The sequence below is a fragment of the Scyliorhinus torazame genome, chromosome 11, assembly GCF_047496885.1.
Source record: "Scyliorhinus torazame isolate Kashiwa2021f chromosome 11, sScyTor2.1, whole genome shotgun sequence".
NCBI classification, from domain to species: domain Eukaryota; kingdom Metazoa; phylum Chordata; class Chondrichthyes; order Carcharhiniformes; family Scyliorhinidae; genus Scyliorhinus; species Scyliorhinus torazame.
The window spans coordinates 181,172,898-181,197,147 of record NC_092717.1 but is presented as its reverse complement, the minus strand read 5'-3'; the positions used below and the strand labels follow the sequence as shown (position 1 = coordinate 181,197,147).

The window sequence follows — 24,250 nt, the reverse complement described above, 5'->3', positions numbered from 1 at the left end:
GCAGCGGTGTCAAAAAGGCGACCAGAGAGGAGGTGCATACACCCTCCACCGAAAAAGACACCACGGTTCAGAATGAGGAAAAGCAACAGAAGGGCCCCCAACAAAAAGAGGAGGCCCCAGCACCTCCTGACAACCCAACCCCAGCCCCATCTGATGAGGAACACTCAATGGAAGAGGAAGAGGATGGGACAAAGAATAAAGAGCCCTGGGAAACCGTGAACAGGGACAAACGAAAGAGAAAACAAAAAAACAAACTGAAGAACCCCCTGAGGGGTAGTGGCAAAAAGCGACACCTCTCAGCCAGCGCACTTAGTGCCGACACCTCATCCGATGAGGGAAAACAGGACAAGAATCGGCCTCAGATAAAGAGGCAAAGCACCAACGTGGAACGGAAGGCACAGACCCCCCAGACCACCGACCGGGAAGAAAACAAGGTCACAGACCAACCCCCGATAGCAACGAGCAGCAACAACCCAGGTGAAGACCGGCCTGCAACCCCAACACCTACTGACTGCCACGACGAACCCCAGGGCTACATCACCCCCCCAATGCATCTGCATCAAAATCACGGGGCCAGTACGGACCAGAACAGTTTTCTCAGCCCTGCAACTGTGCTAAAGTTTGCGAGCACCACCGGCATGCTGGGGAACATTCAACAGCTGGAACAGCCAACTGTATAGACTCTGGACTCTTGAGACTGGTAAATCTATCTTTTTATAATGGGTTTAAAAATTGCATCCATAAATGTGCGAAGCATCAAAGATACTTCGCGGTGTGTAGCCACACTCAACTATTTGGCAAATGTAAAAGCTGACCTACTGTTCCTGCAGGAGTGCGGAATTCCGCACCTCAGCAACTACAGGCGCTGGTCGAGCTGGTGGTCCCACGGGCCATCCATCTGGTCAGGAGGAAACGACTGCCGCTCCTCCGGCCTGGGTATTCTGCTGCGGGGAGGCAACTTCACCATCTCCGACGTTAAGGAGGTGGTGGGCGGGCGCCTCCTCGTAGCAGACGTGAAATACAAAAACACCCCGCTCAGACTTATTAATGTGTACGCCCCGGCCGTAAAAAGTGAGCGGCTGGCAGTTCTCCAGCAACTCCCACTGCTGTTGGCCACCTCCAAGCCGGTCATCCTGGGTGGTGACTTCAACTGCATCATCGATGCGGCTGGACGATCCAGCAAAGCCGACAGCAAACTAGACGCTACGTCCAGACTCCTGATGGAAGCGGTAAAAGACGCCAAGCTGCTCGACGTCTGCAGCAACCCTGCAGACGGCGCGCAGCGTAGATACACATGGTCACGGCCAGACGGGTCCGTCCGCTCCAGGATAGACTTCTTTTTTGTGTCCCGAGCTTTCACGGTCAGGTCCACCGACGTAACGCCGGTGTTCTTCTCTGACCACTGCCTCCTATTGGCCGACTGCCACCTGCAGGAAGACCAGGGGGTATGCAGGGGGACGTGGAAGCTAAATGTAAAACTGCTGACCCCTGAGAACATCGAGGAACTCAGGAGGGATTACAAAGGTTGGAGAACCGTGAAACCCCTCTTTGAGGCCCCACATCTCTGGTGGGAAGCAATCAAGGGGAATATCAAGAGGTTTTTCATCCTCAAGGGCGTTCAAAAGGTGAGAGAGAGACGAGGGGTCATGTCCAGGCTCCAGAAAAGTATGCAAAATTTGCTCCAGCTGCAGTCGATGGGGGTGGATGTCAAGGAGGATCTCCAAGAGGTGAAGAGCCAGCAAGCCTCGCTCTACACCTCGGAGGCCTCCAAGGTTATCTTCCGTTCCAGAGTCCGCTCCGTGGAGCAGGACGAAAAGTGCTCACGCTTCTTCTTCCAAAAGGTGCACAGAGAGACCTCTGTGATCAGCAGCCTGAAGGAAGAAGATGGCTCTGAAAAGTCATCGCAGTCTGACATCCTGAGGATCAGCCAATCCTTTTATGCCGGACTGTATGACCTGAAGCCAACAGATAGCACTGTTTCCCAGACCTTCCTGTCGATTATCACGGAGGTCATAGGCGACAGCGAGCTGGAAAACCTGGACAAACCACTAACTCTGGACGAGCTGACAAAGGCCGCCAAGTCCTTTGAGACGAGTAAAACTCCCAGAAGCGACGGCTTACCGGTTGAGTTGTATTCGGCTCTGTGGGACTGGATGGGCCCAGACCTGCTGGAAGTGTACGAGAGTATGCTTCTGGAAGGCAGCATGTCAGAGTCCATGAGGAAAGGCATCATCACCCTCATCTACAAGCAGAAGGGGGAAAGGGAAGAAATTCGAAATTGGCGACCCATTTCACTGTTGAATGTGGACTACAAAATTCTAGCAAAGGTCATCGCCAATCGGGTCAGGTCTGCTCTGGAGTCGAGGCCATGTTCTTTGGGAACTGGGCCGACCGGTCCTTTATCCCCTTCACTGTCAGGTCAGATTACCTGAAGGTGCTGGGGATATGGTTCGGAGCTGCTGGGGTGTGCACCAAAAACTGGGAGGAGCGCATAGGAAAGGTAAGACAGAAACTGGGCTGGTGGGAGCAACGCTCCCTCTCCATTGCGGGCAAAACCCTGGTCATCAGGTGTGAGGTACTCTCGGTGCTACTGTACGTGGCGCAGGTCTGGCCCATAACCCGACCCTACGCCACAGCAGTCACCCGGGCCATCTTCAAATTTATCTGGCGATCCAAGATGGACCGTGTCCGAAGGGACACCATGTACAAACCTCTGGAGAAGGGAGGGCGGAACATACCCAACGCCTCCCTCATCCTGTTGGCCACCTTTGTGTCCAGCTGCATCAAGCTGTGCGTGGACCCCCAGTATGCAAACACCAAGTGTCACTACATACTGAGGTTCTACCTGTCCCCGGTGATACGAAGGATGGGCCTGGCCTCATTGCCGCGGAACGCTCCAAGTAGTTGGACCGTACTGTACCACCTGTCCTTCGTGGAAAAGGTTTTGAAGAAAAACACCTTTGACCACAAGGCAATGAAGCAGTGGTCAGCACGTAATGTCCTCGAGGCCCTCAGGGAAAAGGAGACCGTGGAGGACGTTGGATGGTTCCCTGAGCAGACTGCCAGAGTCATCTGGCAGAACGCCTCATCACCAGAACTTTCAAACAAGCACCAAGACCTAGCTTGGCTGGTGGTGAGAAAGGCCCTCCCTGTCAGATTCTTCATGCACACCCGAAGGCTCTGCACCAATGCACGCTGCCCTCGGAGTGGCTGTGGGGGAAATGAGACGGTCACACACCTCCTTGTGGAATGTGCCTTTGCAAAGAAGGTCTGGAGAGAGATGCAGTGGTATTTGTCAAGGTTTATCCCAAACAGATCTGTGACACAGGACTCTGTGCTCTACGGACTGTTTCCAGGGACACACACCGAGACAAATATCAACTGCTGCTGGAAGGTCATCAACTCGGTAAAAGACGCTCTTTGGTCTGCCCGAAACTTGCTGATCTTCCAGTGCAAAGAATTGTCCTCGACCGAGTGTTGCAGACTGGCACATTCCAAGGTCCAGGACTACGTGCTGAGGGACGCACTCAAGCTTGGGGCAGCTGCCGCCAAGGCGCAATGGGGAAAGACCACTGTGTAAAGTCTTTCCAGCAAATGTACACCGAGGGGCACGTAACAGTGTAAAGCCCCTCGGTCTGGGCAACCAACACTCCAATGTATAAAACAAACATGCCACTGTAAATATTGAAGAAGGAATTGTAATGTAAAGAGTGATATGTGTACGACAATATCAAAATTGAATGAAAGAAAGTCAAGGCAACATGTCACCCTGCCGGAAATGTACAGTCAAGACAATTTGAAATGTTTCTGTAATGCTCATGATAACTTTTTATGAATAAAGTATATTTTTGTGAAAAAAAAACTCCTGCTGGCACGCAGATGGAATTGCAGCAGCATCACCACCGTGTTGTCGACTGCCTTCTTCCAGGAAAAGATGTTTCCTCTGCCTTGACAACAACATGTTAAGCTATAATTCAGCTATTCATTTGGCAATACAGTTTCTACCAAAGCATAGTTTATCACACACTTACTTCTCAAAGTGCACCCATAAATTGTATTCGCTATTCAAGCAGCAAGCTAGCGTTGACTTTGGTGTATTAACGCCTCCGGTCTTCTGCTGTACCAACTGAGCCATTGAGGCAAAGCCTCAAAATCCACAGTGTTTGTTCAATGTTGACCGTTCACCTTTTAGCCCTTGAGGCCATTATCTGCATTTTAAAGCCAAAGCTGTGGGTACACTTTGAGCAGCCAGTAGGTTGGGCCTCCTTTTAAATGCACAATGTTTCTGACACTATCTCAATTAATGTCTTCCTCCCTCTCTCCCTCAATTGTTTCAGCATGCATTGCTTTGTGACGGGGATTGTTTAGCGTATCCCTTTTAGCCCTTGTGGGCTTCACCTTCATCTTAATGACAAAGGTGTGGGCACACTGTGAATCGCCAGCTTCTCCTTGCAGGTTGCGCCTGTGTTCTAAGGGATAACGTGTCTGAGTCTGCATCGCAAGCTGATGTATTTTTCTCTCAGCTGCCTCAATGTTTTCTGAAGATTTTTCACTTTGGCAGGATGCAGACTGTAAGGATGGCAAAACTGGTCATGCTGTCTGCAGAGCAATTCAGTGCATGCCTCCTTATCGCAGTAGGCAGCACATCAATCCCATCATTTGAAGTTCCTGAGGATAATCTTCAGGGAGGGCAGCATTGTGTTCAAACGATTTCCAACCTCTGATGTCACGTTGCCATCTCTGCTGTTGGCAGAAAGGAAGGCAACTTGCTTGCAGCAGCCCTCCAAATGATTGGTCTTCTCTGTGCAGCAGCATGAGGAAAATGCATTGAAATGTGTGAACTGTGGTTTGAATGAAACAACTGGTGGTCGTGAAGTTTTGTCTCTTGAGTAAAATCTAGCGGAGAATGTGGGCATTGATCCCACTACCTCTCACATGCAAAGCGAGCGCTCTGCCACTTGAGCTAATTCCCCCTGGTCGACGCCAAATGTGTGCCAATTGTCCTAACTTTCTGGAAAATGATGTTGTAACAGCAGTAGAATTGTGCATAGGGGCTCCCTGATGCCTCAACAAAGTATATGTTATAACAACCACCAACAAATGGAAGCCTTCTTAGCGCAGAAGGAAGCGTGTCAGTCTCATAATCTGAAGGTTCGGAGTTCAATCCTCAGAGAGGGCAGATTTTTATTTAAAAATCCTTCGCCTTTTCCACTTATTTCATATTCCCATCTCCGCCGCTGATAGAAATGCAGACAACCTGCTTGCAGCAGCTCTGCAAATCATTCGGCATCACTGTGTTGTGGCAGATGAAAAACATCTGAAAGTGCCTCACCACTGCTTGCAATGAAACGACCGGGGAGCCTGATGCTTTGCCCAAAGGGAAAATCAATGTGAAGAATGTGGCCATCTATCTGGCTCCACCATGCTAATCCAGCTCTCTAACATTTGCAACAATTCCCCCAACTTGGCTGTGTTTTCATGTTTCTGGCTGCCCAGGATCACTTCAGTCTCTGTCTCCAAGATACTCGAAAAACGGCAGAGCAATTCTGCTTTGGCTATGCCTGCTACCTCAACACAGCGATTTTTCGAATCGACTCAACGTGACCAAGCAACTGCAGCTTGTACCACCAGCGGAATGGAAAACCACAGTGGCCGGGTAATGATCAGTGAGGGGCCTGAAGATTCGTATTAGAAAAACTGGGAGGGAAATTTGCAGTCAGCACAAGTGGAAGGGAGCAGTCGACACCCCTGCCTCAGTGATAGAAATCTTCCTTTGCTTGCAGGTGAGTGCCTACTTTTTGGATGCATTGCTGCTCAAAGGAACTCCTGCTGGCACGCAGATGGAATTGCAGCAGCATCACCACCGTGTTGTCGACTGCCTTCCTCCAGGAAAAGATGTTTCCTCTGCCTTGACAACAACATGTTAAGCTATAATTCAGCTATTCATTTGGCAATGCAGTTTCTACCAAAGCATTGTTTATCACACACTTACTTCTAAAAGTGCACCCATAAATTGTATTCGCCATTCAAGTAGCGACCCAGCGTTGACTTTGGTGTATTAACGCCTCGGGTCTTCTGCTGTACCAACTGAGCCATTGAGGCAAAGCCTCAAAATCCACAGTGTTTGTTCAATGTTGACCGTTCACCTTTTAGCCCTTGAGGCCATTATCTGCATTTTAAAGCCAAAGCTGTGGGTACACTTTGAGCAGCCAGTAGGTTGTGCCTCCTTTTAAATGCACAATGTTTCTGACACTATCTCAATTCATGTCTTCCTCCCTCTCTCCCTCAATTGTTTCAGCATGCATTGCTTTGTGACGGGGATTGTTTAGCGTATCCCTTTTAGCCCTTGTGGGCTTCACCTTCATCTTAATGACAAAGGTGTGGGCACACTGTGAATCGCCAGCTTCTCCTTGCAGGTTGCGCCTGTGTTCTAAAGGATAACGTGTCTGAGTCTGCATCGCAAGCTGATGTATTTTTCTCTAAGCTGCCTCAATGTTTTCTGAAGATTTTTCACTTTGGCAGGATGCAGACTGTAAGGATGGCAAAACTGGTCATGCTGTCTGCAGAGCAATTCAGTGCATGCCTCCTTATCGCAGTAGGCAGCACATCAATCCCATCATTTGAAGTTCCCGAGGATAATCTTCAGGGAGGGCAGCATTGTGTTCAAACGATTTCCAACCTCTGATGTCACGTTGCCATCTCTGCTGTTGGCAGAAAGGAAGGCAAATTGCTTGCAGCAGCCCTCCAAATGATTGGTCTTCTCTGTGCAGCAGCATGAGGAAACTGCATTTAAATGTGTGAACTGTGGTTTGAATGAAACAACTGATGGTCGTGACGTTTTGTCTCTTGTGTAAAATCTAGTGGAGAATGTGGGCATTGATCCCACTACCTCTCACATGCAATGCAAGCGCTCTGCCACTTGAGCTAATACCCCCTAGTCGGCACCAAATGTGCGCCAATTGTCCTCACTTTCTGCAAAATGATGTTGTAACAGCAGTAGAATTGTGCATGGGGGCTCCCTGATGCCTCAACAAAGTATATGTTATAACAAACGCCAACAAATAGAAGCCTTCTTAGCGCAGTAGGCAGCGCGTCAGTCTCATAATCTGAAGGTCCTGAGTTCAATCCTCTGAGAGAGCAGATTTTTATTAAAAAATCCTTCGCCTTTTCCACTTATTTCATATTCCCATCTCCGCCGCTGAGAGAAATGCAGACAACCTGCTTGCAGCAGCTCTGCAAATCATTCGGCATCACTGTGTTGTGGCAGATGAAAAACATCTGAAAGTGCCTCACCACTGCTTGCAATGAAACGACCGGTGAGCCTGATGCTTTGCCCAAAGGGAAAATTAATGTGAAGAATGTGGCCATCTATCTGACTCCACCATGCTAATCCAGCTCTCTAACATTTGCAACAATTCCCCCAACTTGGCTGTGTTTTCATGTTTCTGGCTGCCCAGGATCACTTCAGTCTCTGTCTCCAAGATACTCGAAAAATGGCAGAGCAATTCTGCTTTGGCTATGCCTGCTACCTCAACACAGCGATTTTTCGAATCGACTCAACGTGACCAAGCAACTGCAGCTTGTACCACCAGCAGAATGGAAAACGACAGTGGCCGGGTAATGATCAGTGAGGGGCCTGAAGGTGCGTATTAGAAAAACTGGGAGGGAAATTTGCAGTCAGCACAAGTGGAAGGGAGCAGTCGACACCCCTGCCTCAGTGATAGAAATCTTCCTTTGCTTGCAGGTGAGTGCCGACTTTTTGGATGCACTGCTGCTCAAAGGAACTCCTGCTGGCACGCAGATGGAATTGCAGCAGCATCACCACCGTGTTGTCGACTGCCTTCCTCCAGGAAAAGATGTTTCCTCTGCCTTGACAACAACATGTTAAGCTATAATTCAGCTATTCATTTGGCAATACAGTTTCTACCAAAGCATAGTTTATCACACACTTACTTCTCAAAGTGCACCCATAAATTGTATTCGCTATTCAAGCAGCAAGCTAGCGTTGACTTTGGTGTATTAACGCCTCCGGTCTTCTGCTGTACCAACTGAGCCATTGAGGCAAAGCCTCAAAATCCACAGTGTTTGTTCAATGTTGACCGTTCACCTTTTAGCCCTTGAGGCCATTATCTGCATTTTAAAGCCAAAGCTGTGGGTACACTTTGAGCAGCCAGTAGGTTGGGCCTCCTTTTAAATGCACAATGTTTCTGACACTATCTCAATTAATGTCTTCCTCCCTCTCTCCCTCAATTGTTTCAGCATGCATTGCTTTGTGACGGGGATTGTTTAGCGTATCCCTTTGAGCCCTTGTGGGCTTCACCTTCATCTTAATGACAAAGGTGTGGCCACACTGTGAATCGCCAGCTTCTCCTTGCAGGTTGCGCCTGTGTTCTAAGGGATAACGTGTCTGAGTCTGCATCGCAAGCTGATGTATTTTTCTCTAAGCTGCCTCAATGTTTTCTGAAGATTTTTCACTTTGGCAGGATGCAGACTGTAAGGATTGCAAAAATGGTCATGCTGTCTGCAGAGCAATTCAGTGCATGCCTCCTGATCGCAGTAGGCTGCACATCAATCCCATCATTTGAAGTTCCTGAGGATAATCTTCAGGGAGGGCAGCATTGTGTTCAAACGATTTCCAACCTCTGATGTCACGTTGCCATCTCTGCTGTTGGCAGAAAGGAAGGCAACTTGCTTGCAGCAGCCCTCCAAATGATTGGTCTTCTCTGTGCAGCAGCATGAGGAAAATGCATTGAAATGTGTGAACTGTGGTTTGAATGAAACAACTGATGGTCGTGACGTTTTGTCTCTTGTGTAAAATCTAGTGGAGAATGTGGGCATTGATCCCACTACCTCTCACATGCAAAGCTAGCGCTCTGCCACATGAGCTAATTCCCGCTGGTCGGCACCAAATGTGTGCCAATTGTCCTCACTTTCTGCAAAATGATGTTGTAACAGCAGTAGAATTGTGCATGGGGGCTCCCTGATGCCTCAACAAAGTATATGTAATAACAAACACCAATGCACGAAAGCCTTCTTAGCGCCGTAGGCAGCGCGTCAGTCTCATAATCTGAAGGTCCTGAGTTCAATCCTCAGAGAGGGCATATTTTTATTTAAAAATCCTTCGCCTTTTCCACTTATTTCATATTCCCATCTCCGCCGCTGATAGAAATGCAGACAACCTGCTTGCAGCAGCTCTGCAAATCATTCGGCATCACTGTGTTGTGGCAGATGAAAAACATCTGAAAGTGCCTCACCACTGCTTGCAAAGAAACGACCGGTGAGCCTGATGCTTTGCCCAAAGGGAAAATCAATGTGAAGAATGTGGCCATCTATCTGACTCCACCATGCTAATCCAGCTCTCTAACATTTGCAACAATTCCCCCAGCTTGGCTGTGTTTTCATGTTTCTGGCTGCCCAGGATCACTTCAGTCTCTGTCTCCAAGATACTCGAAAAATGGCAGAGCAATTCTGCTTTGGCTATGCCTGCTACCTCAACACAGCGATTTTTCGAATCGACTCAACGTGACCAAGCAACTGCAGCTTGGACCACCAGCAGAATGGAAAACCGCAGTGGCCGGGTAATGATCAGTGAGGGGCCTGAAGGTGCGTATTAGAAAAACTGGGAGGGAAATTTGCAGTCAGCACAAGTGGAAGGGAGCAGTCGACACCCCTGCTGACGAATGTGATATAAAATAGTTACTTTAGAGTTACTAGTTAATGTAATGTAGAAATAAGCCACTTTGATTTTTGCAGTTAGGGACAAAGGAATTTGAGACCGCATGGAAAAAGCAGGAAGAGGTGTGTCTATGAGGGTGATGCTTCATTGATAGGGGCCAGAGAAAGGGATTGGAAGTGAGCCAATCAGAATAGATCGAACAGGTCAGGAGGGACATAGGCTGACCTATGTCCGTCGAGTATGTGAAACTTGATACCATTTGAACTGATTTTGCAGAGATCCCTTTGTCTGTTAGTTCAGTCGTTTTCTGGAATGAAAGAGGCTGGATGTCTCTTACATTTCTGTAAGATGATTAAGCTTGCAAGCTAAATAAATAACTTCTGTTTACGTGCAAATCCGTCTCAACTTTTATTGAGGCCAGACTGACAGAGAAAGAAATTTGGAGATCAACATTTGGTGCCGAAACCCGGGATTTCTCTGGGCGATCCTGTTCCAACTGCGAAATCAGAATTAGACTGATTATGAACAGGAGGACGGGAACAAAGGGCCCTCAATGTAGAAATGGAAAACGACCAGCATTGATTGTTCCCCTCTTCTTATCGTCTGATTAGTCTGGTCACTCGCGGTTGGCACAGAAAGACCGCCTCGACGAAATCACAGGTCAGTCTGGGGATTAGCACTTTAATTGATGGGATTTCATATTGTTGTTTCGGCTTGGGTTAGGGTTTTGGGCTGATGGGACTTTAAATAATAAAGGTTCAGTCTATTATCGGGGTTCAGAGGCTGATGTGACTTAAATAATAAAGGTTCAGTCTATTATTAGGGTTCAGAGGCTGATGGGACTTTAAATAATAAAGGTTCAGTCTATTATATGGGTTCAGGGGCTGATGGGACTTCAATAGATGGGGGTTCAGTCCAGTATAACTGTTTTTAAATCTGAAGATGGTTCAACTCTATGTGTGAGTGTTTTAAATATATAGTTGATTAAGCTAAAATTGTCTCCTTGGACTGTAAAGTTCCGAGGTCTAGTTGAGATTGTGAGGTTGAAGCAGAAGTCTCTCAAAGGGTTAACAGCAGCAGGCGGAGTTGAAAACAGACAGTGCTTCTCACTCAGGCCTTGAGATAACAGTCTGCAGTGTAATCGGATACCTTTCCTTTGAGTCAGTGAACACCAGCAAAGTTACGTTTTGAATTAATTAAAGGAAACCAGTGGGTTTCTCCACCTCTTTGATAAAAGTTATTATTTTCGAAAGCAATTGATTGAAATTGCCAGAATCTTAAATTTTACTTACTTGAAATAAGGTTTATGTCATTTTATCTGGAGATTAATAGAAACTTAAAGAAGATCATGGACACCATTTTAAAAAGTGTCAATCTGAAGATGATAATTGATTTTGCTAATACTTATGATAGTTGATTTTGCTAATACTTATGTGTATGTAACAGAAAAAAAAACTTGTTAAAAGAAAAAATTGTTAAGATAAAGAAATAATTAAGTTGTAAATGTTATACAAGTTTGTGTTAAGCAAATTGTAAATTTAGTTCTGAGTTGAGATCAGAGCTAAGCTTGCAAGTTGCAGTAATTCAATTTGAATTTTCAAACATTTTTAAGTTTAAAAAAAAAAAGAGAGCAAATAGAGAAAAGAAGGACACAGATCTTGAATGCGTTGAATAGCACATTTCAAAGGCCCATAAATCTTTCTGTTATCTTAGACCTAAAACCTAGGAAGATTGATGAGCCATAGGAATGTCTGGGGCGTTTTAATGAAATCTACCGGGGGCAGTCAGGCGATTTGCTGTATCAAAATGGTCAGAATTCCCCTCAATACTGTGCTATGTTAATGCATTGCCTACCACCTTCTGTGGTTACTGCTGTGAAATGTAATAACATGAATTGGACAGAGAACGACCCTTCCCAGATGGCAAGGGCAGTCAGATTTTACTGGAAGGAGGGTGTAGGCCAAGAAGGAGGCTCAGTTACAAAGGTTAAGACTGAGTATGTAATGAAAAAGGATGATCTGCGATCCCAACAAGCGGCAGAAATGGTAGTTTACCAGCAGGAGCTCCAATATAGTGACTTTGGGTGGGTGGATCAGCGAAGAGGAGGATGAGACAACAGTGCTATATTTCTATCACCCCCCAGTGGTGGACGTTAGACATTGAACAGCCACTATCACTGCATCACGTTACCCTGGCCTATGACAGAACTGGACGAAACAGGGAGTTGGAGGACAAATACTGGCCATTACTTGAGACCGAATGGCCAGTCAAGGTTACAGCCACAGTCACGGGAAAAGAAGGTACAGCCGATTTTGTTACAATATCACCACATTTATGGCCACAGTCAGCTTCGGTAAGCCCTCATATTACACGTCAGGTCCATGACCAGTACCATGCCAGGGATATGGGGCGAATGGTCAGCATCTTACCGCAGCTCGTCAGAATAGGTATGAGATATACCTTTTGAACAATCCACGTCTGACATTTAAATACTGTACCACTATCAATCCAGCCTGTTTTCTTAGTGGTCCCCCTGTCCATGAAGACGCACCTGGCCACGACTGTTTAGCCTTGATTCAGGAAACTACCACAATAAGGGGCGATTTGAGTGACATTTCGTCAGAACAACCTGACATGATTATGTGTGGTCAAATATCCCACCGGGGATTAGTTAATGACCTACTGCAGGCCCTCCTTCTGCCAGCGCAGATTTCCGTTATTAAATGTGCTGCCCACACGAATGGTACAACCCCAGTTGACGTTGGTAATGAACGAGCAGATTGTGCAGCGCGCACAGCCGCACAAATTCAGCAAGTGATGGTGCCTAAAATGTTAAGTCAGACTAAACGATCTACTATGAATGTGTCTGCTTCTGACAAGCCAATGCCAACCATCCAAGACGTCATAAGGTTACAGGAGGACGCTCCTGAGAGTGATAAACAAATGTGGAAACGGTTAGGTTGTACATATGATTCTGTTTCCTCTTTATGGACCACGCCTGCACATCAGACTTGTATGTCTGATGTACTGGCTTTATGGGTCATCGAATGTGTACACTTTGCAACTCATTGTGGGGCTCGGGGGACTAGTGATTTGTTGCTGGACACTTGGTGGCACCCTAAAATGCAGGGGTTGGCCCAAAGTATCAGTAATCGGTGTTTGATTTGTCAGCAATATAACACCAGAAAAGGTATCCCTTGTGGGAAGGGGCAAACCCCGTTGCCCAGTGGTCCCTTTGAGACGCTCCAAATGGATTACATTGAGTTGGAAAGGTGTCAATGTTATAAATATGTTTTGGTCATTGTGGATGTGTTCAGCAGATGGGTTGAGGCGTATCCGACTATCTATAGTAAAGCTGCTACTGTGGTTAAAGTCTTGATGAGGGAAATCATTCCCCGGTACGGTATACCAGCTCAGTTAAGTTCTGATAATGGGCCTCATTTTATTGGACAAATTAACAAGGAGTTTTGCTCCCAGTTGGGCATACGCCAGCAGTTACACTGTGCTTACAGACCACAGGCAGCCGGGGTGGTTGAAAGACACAATCAGACCCTCAAAACTAAATTGGCTAAATTAAGAGCAGACACGGGACTGACATGGCTTAAGTTGCTCCCCGTTGCCCTCTTCCAGCTGCGGGTTACACCTGCGGGACTGGCCCGGCTCTCTCCCGCCGAGATTCTCTATGGCAGGCCTCTTAGAACTCCCTGGAGCCTGCAGGTTCCCAGACGGGTTCAGTTTCATCAGATGACTGAGGAAATGACCACCTATGTTCTAGCCCTTACGCAAGTGCTCAAGGAACTCCATGGCCAAGTCCGCGCGGCTCACGAGCCATTGCCCAGTACCTAGCTCACTTTCAGTCCAGCCCGGTAGTTATGTAATGGTCAAAAATTGGACTAGGAAGGGGTCGGAGCCGCGATGGGACGGGCCCTTCCAAGTTCTCCTTACCACCCCCACAGCAGTTAAAGTGGAGGGGCGAAGTGCTTGGGTCCACCTACATCACTGTAAATTGAGCCCATCTCCACTACTGTAAAAGGTCGGATACTAACCTGCCTCCCTTCTCCAGTGCTATTTTACAGGTGTGGAGCATGATGGAGTGGCTACGCATCGTCTGTCTGATATTTGGCCTCACTTCGCTTGGCGTGTTATTGGCGATGGACATGGAAAAGGGGAATATTATGTATCTGTGTAGCCCCAACCAATCTACAAGGATACATCACCTATGCAAAGGTGATGTTCTTCACTGCCCCCATATACGAGGACATGGTATCGACTCATGGAAGGTCATCAAAGTTAAGGAGAATGCGGGAGTCATGAAGCAGCTGCACCGGCCCCGGCGATGGGAAGGGAACATTATATGGACATTGCCTTGTTTTTGGAATACATGTAAATTTGATTTTGGATGTGTTAAAAGTGGTACAATAAAGGTAACATCAGGCTGTCAGAAGAGTGTAGGAAGAGACCATGAGAAAGAGAAAGGGACTAGAGAGAGGACGGGGCGTGTGAGAAGGGAAGTACAGCTAGAACGTAGGTTACCGGGAGATGCACTTAAGTTAATTAAAGGCCAAACTGAGGAAAACCCGGGTAGTATGAATCTCTTCTACCAGATTTACCACCGTCTGTATGGCCAGGGACGGGTTGTCTGCTACCCAAACCCCGCAGCGGTGTCTAGGTTATTTTCTGTTTCACCGCTTTGGGGCACTCCCCAAACGGTGGTTCATTGTCAGCGTTCCGAGCCATTGCCCGAGCAAGTCACTCTTCCTTACGATCCGGATTCAGCACCACCGGCTATTTGCCTTCCCCTCCCTCGGGATAATTCCCATTCACAGTACGATAGGCTGCGACGGTGGAGGGCGTACATACCTAGCCACTTCACTCCCAATAGGGATTCCCGGTCGTACGAGAATTGCTTCAGCAGTGAAGGGTACGGCTGTTTGCTGGTAGAGGTGGACACAAATATAACATGTCTGTTTCCCACCTGTACGGACAGGAGGTGCCATATCACCCAGGCGTCTGGCCAATGCGTTTGTTATAGCACCACTTGCGTTCCATTGAACGCTGGCCTCCAGCTCCTTTGTGGCTGGGCGAATGTCTCTCATATCACTGTTGGGAATAGGGCTTTCTGCATTGCTGGGCGGCCCGAATGGGCATTTCAAAATTGGATAAACTGGGCTACTGGGAGGTCCTTACGCAACCGGTATGCTCTTGACTATCTTCTGGCCCGTGAGGGTGGGGTATGCGCCATAGTACAGGGCAAGTGTATTATGGGGATTCAGGACTTGACTGCTAACATTACTAAATTTATGGATCGCATACGGGATCACTTGGACGGGATGCAGGATCCTGACTCTTGGGGTAACTGGGGATTTGGAGGATGGAAGGACTGGTTGATAAATATGGCCATGTATCTAGTGGTAGCTATCGGCTGCATCTTTGTGGGCCTGGCCATCCTTAAATGTGTGATGGGTAGAATGCTGGGTGCACTGGATCAGATCACCGCCCCAATCACCGAGAAAAAAAATTTAACTGTTAAAATCCATGAGGGTGAAGCAGATGAAGGGGGGCTAAGACAGGAATTGGAAATGCAGCGACAAATCTTTTTAGATGAGGAACCGTAGCTATAGATTGGATAGTTCGGTTATCATGGAATGATAAAAGGAGGGAATGACGAATGTGATATAAAATAGTTACTTTAGAGTTACTAGTTAATGTAATGTAGAAATAAGCCACTTTGATTTTTGCAGTTAGGGACAAAGGAATTTGAGACCGCATGGAAAAAGCAGGAAGAGGTGTGTCTATGAGGGTGATGCTTCATTGATAGGGGCCAGAGAAAGGGATTGGAAGTGAGCCAATCAGAATAGATCGAACAGGTCAGGAGGGACATAGGCTGACCTATGTCCGTCGAGTATGTGAAACTTGATACCATTTGAACTGATTTTGCAGAGATCCCTTTGTCTGTTAGTTCAGTCGTTTTCTGGAATGAAAGAGGCTGGATGTCTCTTACATTTCTGTAAGATGATTAAGCTTGCAAGCTAAATAAATAACTTCTGTTTACGTGCGAATCCGTCTCAACTTTTATTGAGGCCAGACTGACAGAGAAAGAAATTTGGAGATCAACACTGCCTCAGTGATAGAAATCTTCCTTTGCTTGCAGGTGAGTGCCTACTTTTTGGATGCACTGCTGCTCAAAGGAACTCCTGCTGGCACGCAGATGGAATTGCAGCAGCATCACCACCGTGTTGTCGACTGCCTTCCTCCAGGAAAAGATGTTTCCTCTGCCTTGACAACAACATGTTAAGCTATAATTCAGCTATTCATTTGGCAATACAGTTTCTACCAAAGCATTGTTTATCACACACTTACTTCTAAAAGTGCACCCATAAATTGTATTCGCCATTCAAGAAGCGACCTAGCGTTGACTTTGGTGTATTAACGCCTCGGGTCTTCTGCTGTACCAACTGAGCCATTGAGGCAAAGCCTCAAAATCCACAGTGTTTGTTCAATGTTGACCGTTCACCTTTTAGCCCTTGAGGCCATTATCTGCATTTTAAAGCCAAAGCTGTGGGTACACTTTGAGCAGCCAGTAGGTTGTGCCCCCTTTTAAATGCACAATGTTTCTGACACTATCTCAATTAATGTCTTCCTCCCTCTATCCCTCAATTGTTTCAGCATGCATTGCTTTGTGACGGGGATTGTTTAGCGTATCCCTTTTAGCCCTTGGCGGCTTCACCTTCATCTGAATGACAAAGGTGTGGGCACACTGTGAATCGCCAGCTTCTCCTTGCAGGTTGCGCCTGTGTTCTAAGGGATAACGTGTCTGAGTCTGCATCACAAGCTGATGTATTTTTCTCTAAGCTGCCTCAATGTTTTCTGAAGATTTTTCACTTTGGCAGGATGCAGACTGTAAGGATGTCAAAACATGTCATGCTGTCTGCAGAGCAATTCAGTGCATGCCTCCTTATCGCAGTAGGCAGCACATCAATCCCATCATTTGAAGTTCCTGAGGATAATCTTCAGGGAGGGCAGCATTGTGTTCAAACGATTTCCAATCTCTGATGTCACGTTGCCATCTCTGCTGTTGGCAGAAAGGAAGGCAACTTGCTTGCAGCAGCCCTCCAAATGATTGGTCTTCTCTGTGCAGCAGCATGAGGAAAACGCATTTAAATGTGTGAACTGTGGTTTGAATGAAACAACTGGTGGTCGTGATGTTTTGTCTATTGAGTAAAATCCAGCGGAGAATGTGGGCATTGATCCCACTACCTCTCACATGCAAAGCGAGCGCTCTGCCACTTGAGCTAATTCCCCCTGGTGGGCACCCAACGTGTGCCAATTGTCCTAACTTTCTGGAAAATGATGTTGTAACAGCAGTAGAATTGTGCAGAGGGGCTCCCTGATGCCTCAACAAAGTATATGTTATAACAAACACCAACAAACGGAAGCCTTCTTAGCGCAGAAGGCAGGGTGTCAGTCTCATAATGTGAAGGTCGTGAGTTCAATCCTCAGAGAGGGCAGATTTTTATTTAAAAATCCTTCGCGTTTTCAACTTATTTCATATTCCCATCTCCGCCAGTGATAGAAATGCAGACAACCTGCTTGCAGCAGCTCTGCAAATCATTCGGCATCACTGTGTTGTGGCAGATGAAAAACATCTGAAAGTGCCTCACCACTGCTTGCAATGAAACGACCGGTGAGCCTGCTGCTTTGCCCAAAGGGAAAATCAATGTGAAGAATGTGGCCATCTATCTGACTCCACCATGCTAATCCAGCTCTCTAACATTTGCAACAATTCCCCCAACTTGGCTGTGTTTTCATGTTTCTGGCTGCCCAGGATCACTTCAGTCTCTGTCTCCAAGATACTCGAAAAACGGCAGAGCAATTCTGCTTTGGCTATGCCTGCTACCTCAACACAGCGATTTTTCGAATCGACTCAACGTGACCAAGCAACTGCAGCTTGTACCACCAGTGGAATGGAAAACCACAGTGGCCGGGTAATGATCAGTGAGGGGCCTGAAGGTTCGTATTAGAAAAACTGGGAGGGAAATTTGCAGTCAGCACAAGTGGAAGGGAGCAGTCGACACCCCTGCCTCAGTGATAGAAATCTTCCTTTGCTTGCAGGTGAGTGCCTACTTTTTGGATGCATTGCTGCTCAAAGGAACTCCTGCTGGCACGCAGATGGAATTGCAGCAGCATCACCACCGTGTTGTCGACTGCCTTCCTCCAGGAAAAGATGTTTCCTCTGCCTTGACAACAACATGTTAAGCTATAATTCAGCTATTCATTTGGCAATACAGTTTCTACCAAAGCATTGTTTATCACACACTTACTTCTAAAAGTGCACCCATAAATTGTATTCGCCATTCAAGAGGCGACCTAGCGTTGACTTTGGTGTATTAACGCCTCGGGTCTTCTGCTGTACCAACTGAGCCATTGAGGCAAAGCCTCAAAATCCACAGTGTTTGTTCAATGTTGACCGTTCACCTTTTAGCCCTTGAGGCCATTATCTGCATTTTAAAGCCAAAGCTGTGGGTACACTTTGAGCAGCCAGTAGGTTGTGCCCCCTTTTAAATGCACAATGTTTCTGACACTATCTCAATTAATGTCTTCCTCCCTCTATCCCTCAATTGTTTCAGCATGCATTGCTTTGTGACGGGGATTGTTTAGCGTATCCCTTTTAGCCCTTGTGGGCTTCACCTTCATCTGAATGACAAAGGTGTGGGCACACTGTGAATCGCCAGCTTCTCCTTGCAGGTTGCGCCTGTGTTCTAAGGGATAACGTGTCTGAGTCTGCATCACAAGCTGATGTATTTTTCTCTAAGCTGCCTCAATGTTTTCTGAAGATTTTTCACTTTGGCAGGATGCAGACTGTAAGGATGTCAAAACATGTCATGCTGTCTGCAGAGCAATTCAGTGCATGCCTCCTTATCGCAGTAGGCAGCACATCAATCCCATCATTTGAAGTTCCTGAGGATAATCTTCAGGGAGGGCAGCATTGTGTTCAAACGATTTCCAATCTCTGATGTCACGTTGCCATCTCTGCTGTTGGCAGAAAGGAAGGCAACTTGCTTGCAGCAGCCCTCCAAATGATTGGTCTTCTCTGTGCAGCAGCATGAGGAAAACGCATTTAAATGTGTGAACTGTGGTTTGAATGAAACAACTGGTGGTCGTGATGTTTTGTCTATTGAGTAAAATCCAGCGGAGAATGTGGGCATTGATCCCACTACCTCTCACATGCAAAGCGAGCGCTCTGCCACTTGAGCTAATTCCCCCTGGTGGGCACCCAACGTGTGCCAATTGTCCTAACTTTCTGGAAAATGATGTTGTAACAGCAGTAGAATTGTGCATCGGGGCTCCCTGATGCCTCAACAAAGTATATGTTATAACAAACGCCAACAAACGGAAGCCTTCTTAGCGCAGAAGGCAGGGTGTCAGTCTCATAATGTGAAGGTCGTGAGTTCAATCCTCAGAGAGGGCAGATTTTTATTTAAAAATCCTTCGCGTTTTCAACTTATTTCATATTCCCATCTCCGCCAGTGATAGAAATGCAGACAACCTGCTTGCAGCAGCTCTGCAAATCATTCGGCATCACTGTGTTGTGGCAGATGAAAAACATCTGAAAGTGCCTCACCACTGCTTGCAATGAAACGACCGGTGAGCCTGCTGCTTTGCCCAAAGGGAAAATCAATGTGAAGAATGTGGCCATCTATCTGACTCCACCATGCTAATCCAGCTCTCTAACATTTGCAACAATTCCCCCAACTTGGCTGTGTTTTCATGTTTCTGGCTGCCCAGGATCACTTCAGTCTCTGTCTCCAAGATACTCGAAAAACGGCAGAGCAATTCTGCTTTGGCTATGCCTGCTACCTCAACACAGCGATTTTTCGAATCGACTCAACGTGACCAAGCAACTGCAGCTTGTACCACCAGTGGAATGGAAAACCACAGTGGCCGGGTAATGATCAGTGAGGGGCCTGAAGGTTCGTATTAGAAAAACTGGGAGGGAAATTTGCAGTCAGCACAAGTGGAAGGGAGCAGTCGACACCCCTGCCTCAGTGATAGAAATCTTCCTTTGCTTGCAGGTGAGTGCCTACTTTTTGGATGCATTGCTGCTCAAAGGAACTCCTGCTGGCACGCAGATGGAATTGCAGCAGCATCACCACCGTGTTGTCGACTGCCTTCCTCCAGGAAAAGATGTTTCCTCTGCCTTGACAACAACATGTTAAGCTATAATTCAGCTATTCATTTGGCAATACAGTTTCTACCAAAGCATTGTTTATCACACACTTACTTCTAAAAGTGCACCCATAAATTGTATTCGCCATTCAAGAGGCGACCTAGCGTTGACTTTGGTGTATTAACGCCTCGGGTCTTCTGCTGTACCAACTGAGCCATTGAGGCAAAGCCTCAAAATCCACAGTGTTTGTTCAATGTTGACCGTTCACCTTTTAGCCCTTGAGGCCATTATCTGCATTTTAAAGCCAAAGCTGTGGGTACACTTTGAGCAGCCAGTAGGTTGTGCCCCCTTTTAAATGCACAATGTTTCTGACACTATCTCAATTAATGTCTTCCTCCCTCTATCCCTCAATTGTTTCAGCATGCATTGCTTTGTGACGGGGATTGTTTAGCGTATCCCTTTTAGCCCTTGTGGGCTTCACCTTCATCTGAATGACAAAGGTGTGGGCACACTGTGAATCGCCAGCTTCTCCTTGCAGGTTGCGCCTGTGTTCTAAGGGATAACGTGTCTGAGTCTGCATCACAAGCTGATGTATTTTTCTCTAAGCTGCCTCAATGTTTTCTGAAGATTTTTCACTTTGGCAGGATGCAGACTGTAAGGATGGCAAAACATGTCATGCTGTCTGCAGAGCAATTCAGTACATGCCTCCTTATCGCAGTAGGCAGCACATCAATCCCATCATTTGAAGTTCCTGAGGATAATCTTCAGGGAGGGCAGCATTGTGTTCAAACGATTTCCAATCTCTGATGTCACGTTGCCATCTCTGCTGTTGGCAGAAAGGAAGGCAACTTGCTTGCAGCAGCCCTCCAAATGATTGGTCTTCTCTGTGCAGCAGCATGAGGAAAACGCATTTAAATGTGTGAACTGTGGTTTGAATGAAACAACTGGTGGTCGTGATGTTTTGTCTATTGAGTAAAATCCAGCGGAGAATGTGGGCGTTGATCCCACTACCTCTCACATGCAAAGCGAGCGCTCTGCCACTTGAGCTAATTCCCCCTGGTGGGCACCAAACGTGTGCCAATTGTCCTAACTTTCTGGAAAATGATGTTGTAACAGCAGTAGAATTGTGCAGAGGGGCTCCCTGATGCCTCAACAAAGTATATGTTATAACAAACACCAACAAACGGAAGCCTTCTTAGCGCAGAAGGCAGGGTGTCAGTCTCATAATGTGAAGGTCGTGAGTTCAATCCTCAGAGAGGGCAGATTTTTATTTAAAAATCCTTCGCGTTTTCAACTTATTTCATATTCCCATCTCCGCCAGTGATAGAAATGCAGACAACCTGCTTGCAGCAGCTCTGCAAATCATTCGGCATCACTGTGTTGTGGCAGATGAAAAACATCTGAAAGTGCCTCACCACTGCTTGCAATGAAACGACCGGTGAGCCTGCTGCTTTGCCCAAAGGGAAAATCAATGTGAAGAATGTGGCCATCTATCTGACTCCACCATGCTAATCCAGCTCTCTAACATTTGCAACAATTCCCCCAACTTGGCTGTGTTTTCATGTTTCTGGCTGCCCAGGATCACTTCAGTCTCTGTCTCCAAGATACTCGAAAAACGGCAGAGCAATTCTGCTTTGGCTATGCCTGCTACCTCAACACAGCGATTTTTCGAATCGACTCAACGTGACCAAGCAACTGCAGCTTGTACCACCAGTGGAATGGAAAACCACAGTGGCCGGGTAATGATCAGTGAGGGGCCTGAAGGTTCGTATTAGAAAAACTGGGAGGGAAATTTGCAGTCAGCACAAGTGGAAGGGAGCAGTCGACACCCCTGCCTCAGTGATAGAAATCTTCCTTTGCTTGCAGGTGAGTGCCTACTTTTTGGATGCATTGCTGCTCAAAGGAACTCCTGCTGGCACGCAGATGGAATTGCAGCAGCATCACCACCGTGTTGTCGACTGCCTTCCTCCAGGAAAAGATGTTTCCTCTGCCTTGACAACAACATGTTAAGCTATAATTCAGCTATTCATTTGGCAATACAGTTTCTACCAAAGCATTGTTTATCACACACTTACTTCTAAAAGTGCACCCATAAATTGTATTCGCCATTCAAGAGGCGACCTAGCGTTGACTTTGGTGTATTAACGCCTCGGGTCTTCTGCTGTACCAACTGAGCCATTGAGGCAAAGCCTCAAAATCCACAGTGTTTGTTCAATGTTGACCGTTCACCTTTTAGCCCTTGAGGCCATTATCTGCATTTTAAAGCCAAAGCTGTGGGTACACTTTGAGCAGCCAGTAGGTTGTGCCCCCTTTTAAATGCACAATGTTTCTGACACTATCTCAATTAATGTCTTCCTCCCTCTATCCCTCAATTGTTTCAGCATGCATTGCTTTGTGACGGGGATTGTTTAGCGTATCCCTTTTAGCCCTTGTGGGCTTCACCTTCATCTGAATGACAAAGGTGTGGGCACACTGTGAATCGCCAGCTTCTCCTTGCAGGTTGCGCCTGTGTTCTAAGGGATAACGTGTCTGAGTCTGCATCACAAGCTGATGTATTTTTCTCTAAGCTGCCTCAATGTTTTCTGAAGATTTTTCACTTTGGCAGGATGCAGACTGTAAGGATGTCAAAACATGTCATGCTGTCTGCAGAGCAATTCAGTGCATGCCTCCTTATCGCAGTAGGCAGCACATCAATCCCATCATTTGAAGTTCCTGAGGATAATCTTCAGGGAGGGCAGCATTGTGTTCAAACGATTTCCAATCTCTGATGTCACGTTGCCATCTCTGCTGTTGGCAGAAAGGAAGGCAACTTGCTTGCAGCAGCCCTCCAAATGATTGGTCTTCTCTGTGCAGCAGCATGAGGAAAACGCATTTAAATGTGTGAACTGTGGTTTGAATGAAACAACTGGTGGTCGTGATGTTTTGTCTATTGAGTAAAATCCAGCGGAGAATGTGGGCATTGATCCCACTACCTCTCACATGCAAAGCGAGCGCTCTGCCACTTGAGCTAATTCCCCCTGGTGGGCACCAAACGTGTGCCAATTGTCCTAACTTTCTGGAAAATGATGTTGTAACAGCAGTAGAATTGTGCATGGGAGCTCCCTGATGCCTCAACAAAGTATATGTTATAACAAACACCAACGAACAGAAGCCTTCTTAGCGCAGTAGGCAGCATGTCAGTCTGAAAGTCTGAAGGTCCTGAGTTCAATCCTCAGAGAGGGCAGATTTTTATTAAAAAATCCTTCGCCTTTTCCACTTATTTCATATTCCCATCTCCGCCGCTGAGAGAAATGCAGACAACCTGCTTGCAGCAGCTCTGCAAATCATTCGGCATCACTGTGCTGTGGCAGATGAAAAACATCTGAAAGTGCCTCACCACTGCTTGCAATGAAACGACCGGTGAGCCTGCTGATTTGCCCAAAGGGAAAATCAATGTGAAGAATGTGGCCATCTATCTGACTCCACCATGCTAATCCAGCTCTCTAACATTTGCAACAATTCCCCCAACTTGGCTGTGTTTTCATGTTTCTGGCTGCCCAGGATCACTTCAGTCTCTGTCTCCAAGATACTCGAAAAAAGGCAGAGCAATTCTGCTTTGGCTATGCCTGCTACCTCAACACAGCGATTTTTCGAATCGACTCAACGTGACCAAGCAACTGCAGCTTGGACCACCAGCAGAATGGAAAACCACCGTGGCCGGGTAATGATCAGTGAGGGGCCTGAAGGTGCGTATTAGAAAAACTGGGAGGGAAATTTGCAGTCAGCACAAGTGGAAGGGAGCAGTCGACACCCCTGCCTCAGTGATAGAAATCTTCCTTTGCTTGCAGGTGAGTGCCTACTTTTTGGATGCACTGCTGCTCAAAGGAACTCCTGCTGGCACGCAGATGGAATTGCAGCAGCATCACCACCGTGTTGTCGATTGCCTTCCTCCAGGAACAGATGTTTCCTCTGCCTTGACAACAACATGTTAAGCTATAATTCAGCTATTCATTTGGCAATACAGTTTCTACCAAAGCATAGTTTATCACACACTTACTTCTCAAAGTGCACCCATAAATTGTATTCGCTATTCAAGCAGCAAGCTAGCGTTGACTTTGGTGTATTAACGCCTCGGGTCTTCTGCTGTACCAACTGAGCCATTGAGGCAAAGCCTCAAAATCCACAGTGTTTGTTCAATGTTGACCGTTCACCTTTTAGCCCTTGAGGCCATTATCTGCATTTTAAAGCCAAAGCTGTGGGTACACTTTGAGCAGCCAGTAGGTTGGGCCTCCTTTTAAATGCACAATGTTTCTGACACTATCTCAATTAATGTCTTCCTCCCTCTCTCCCTCAATTGTTTCAGCATGCATTGCTTTGTGATGGGGATTGTTTAGCGTATCCCTTTTAGCCCTTGTGGGCTTCACCTT

The 24,250-nt window shown here is 46.8% G+C and overlaps 4 non-coding genes across 4 annotated transcripts; all 4 read left to right on the top strand.

The window, feature by feature from the left end:
- The first annotated feature begins 5,106 nt into the window (after positions 1–5,106).
- On the top strand, positions 5,107–5,179 carry trnam-cau (transfer RNA methionine (anticodon CAU)). Its single transcript has one exon. It is a non-coding gene; the product is annotated as a tRNA-Met (tRNA).
- Positions 5,180–7,067: 1,888 nt separating this feature from the next.
- Positions 7,068–7,140, top strand: trnam-cau (transfer RNA methionine (anticodon CAU)). The gene has a single exon. It is a non-coding gene; the product is annotated as a tRNA-Met (tRNA).
- Positions 7,141–9,028: 1,888 nt separating this feature from the next.
- Positions 9,029–9,101, top strand: trnam-cau (transfer RNA methionine (anticodon CAU)). Its single transcript has one exon. It is a non-coding gene; the product is annotated as a tRNA-Met (tRNA).
- Positions 9,102–22,994: 13,893 nt separating this feature from the next.
- Positions 22,995–23,067, top strand: trnaf-gaa (transfer RNA phenylalanine (anticodon GAA)). The gene has a single exon. It is a non-coding gene; the product is annotated as a tRNA-Phe (tRNA).
- The last annotated feature ends 1,183 nt before the right edge of the window (positions 23,068–24,250 follow it).